The sequence below is a fragment of the Phoenix dactylifera genome, chromosome 12 (genome assembly GCF_051530095.1).
Source record: "Phoenix dactylifera cultivar Ajwa chromosome 12, Ajwa_hap1_PhDact_Kaust_v1.1, whole genome shotgun sequence".
NCBI lineage: Eukaryota > Viridiplantae > Streptophyta > Magnoliopsida > Arecales > Arecaceae > Phoenix > Phoenix dactylifera.
The window spans coordinates 23,383,082-23,385,089 of NC_143201.1; the positions used below are offsets into that span (position 1 = coordinate 23,383,082).

Below are 2,008 nucleotides of genomic sequence, written 5' to 3' on the forward strand. Positions count from 1 at the left end.
ATTCTTGGTACTCTTTTAAGATTGCCAAAGAAGTTGATTTTTATCTAAAATTAAGATAACAAAATAAAATATGAAAGCATAGGCCAGAAAATTGATGATGGTTCTACCTTACATCCGTTCCATAAATAGCTCAAACTAGTTACGGAGACAGATTTCCAATCGTACGGCACCCATGAATGGCACAACATATAATTGTCTGTCACTCATGCCCACCCCCATGCAAACAAATCATAGCAACCTTTCACCACATCAGTTTGAGAACTAGCTAGTTTAATAACTTATTTTAAGATTCATATTCAAATATTAATCTCAAACTAGACGATTCTTGCTGCATGAGAAGGCATCTTGAATAAGTAAGAAGATGGTCGCACACGTACAGAAGGGAGCCACAGCTTTAATGCTTTATGGGATTAGATGGAATACATGAAAAGAGATGAATATTGAGCTGCCACCCCATTATTAGTAGGCTAGAGAATTTTTTTGCATGCATGCATACATGGTGGGCACAGCCAAGCGTCTCTGAGAATTCACGATGCTTGGAAGCTCAGACCGGATCCAGCCATCTTCTCTTGGACAATTCGGTCCAACTTCTCCCCCATTTCACGACTCATATGATTTGCCCAATCTCCAACCTTGCCTTTTCTGAAAAACGACTCACGCGGCAGAGTTAACCCCCCTAATTCGTATGAACCTTTTTTATTCACCTCCGAACTGCTGAGCTTCTCAAAACTGCACAGTTGTACAATCTCCTCCACCACCCCATCCTTCTCCTCCTCCTCCGAGAAGGGACGCCCCACGAATTCCGCTAGCCTTCTCACGTTCCCCACCGGCTCGGCCATCATCTCCTCGTACTTCAAGAACAGCACCTTCTCAGACCTCCTCAGGCTCTCCCTCCAGTACTCGAGGATATGATCCCAGATCGGCCCGGACAAGGAGACCCCGTCGCAAAACAACTCGAAGGCTTCGCTCAGACCCATGTCGGGCCTGTCCTTACGCGCGAAGTGCCACAGCGAGACCACCACATCCTTGGGGTCTCGACATAGATAAACTAGCCGGCAACCGCAGTCAGCCACAGAGGTCGGCAATATGGAGTAAGGCAAGTGCGTGGCGAGGAGCCTCGGCGGAGGGATCGCCTCCAGGTCGGAGATTTGATCGCGAAAGAGGATCTCTAAGAAGGGTACACACTCGTGGGGGTTGCGGGTGAGCAGAGGGTGTTGAGCGAAGGTGTACTTGGTGCGGTTCATGATAGCGAACAGGAGTGCTTTAAGCCAAGTGGTGCCGGATTTGGGCGGGGTGACGAGGATGAGGTCGGAGGGACGAGGCTTGAAATGATCTTGGAGGGCCATCACGCGTGGAAGCGAACTTTCATGGACCCAAAACCCTTTGTACATTCCGAGCGGACGTAGAAATCCTCTTTGCTTTGGTAAAGAGGATAGGCGATCGCTGTGCTCCTTGGTGGAGACTTCGCCTCTCTCCTCTTGAGGATTCTCTTGAGGATTGGAAGGAAGAGAAAAATCCATTGGACTCAAACTTGATAATCCTTGCAGTCTAAGAAAGCCTTTATATAAGAAGCTGGTTGCTACCTAATTACATTGGAAAAAAAATATAGCTAATAAGTGGATGTTCGTGTATCCACTATTTTGTGAAAGATAGGTAATCATTTAATCGTGGTAATAATATGTTTTGTGAACAGAATTTTTACCATTCCGTTCTCTGAGGATGTAATTTTTTTCGAATAATGAAAAACTTAGTGTTAGAAGCTTCAAAACAACCACAATCTTCATAAAAGTTAATTATTTTGATGAATACTTTATTTAAAAAAAATTTACTCTTGATGGCATCACAATTATTAAGTTATCAATAGATTAGCTCGCACCTTTAAGTTTAAAAAACTATTTTTATTTATCAATTAAAAATTTGTATTATTGTACCATACAAAGTTATAGTTTTTCTAAAAAATAAATATTTGAAATGTACAATGATGAAAAGTGATAAAAGAGTTGTTCGA

The 2,008-nt window shown here is 42.9% G+C and overlaps 1 pseudogene across 1 annotated transcript; it reads right to left on the bottom strand.

The window, feature by feature from the left end:
* Window positions 1–322: 322 nt before the first annotated feature.
* Window positions 323–1,558, bottom strand: LOC148700492 (flavonol sulfotransferase-like pseudogene; annotated as a pseudogene). The gene has a single exon (XR_016398139.1). The product of XR_016398139.1 is annotated as a flavonol sulfotransferase-like pseudogene (transcript).
* Window positions 1,559–2,008: the final 450 nt, after the last annotated feature.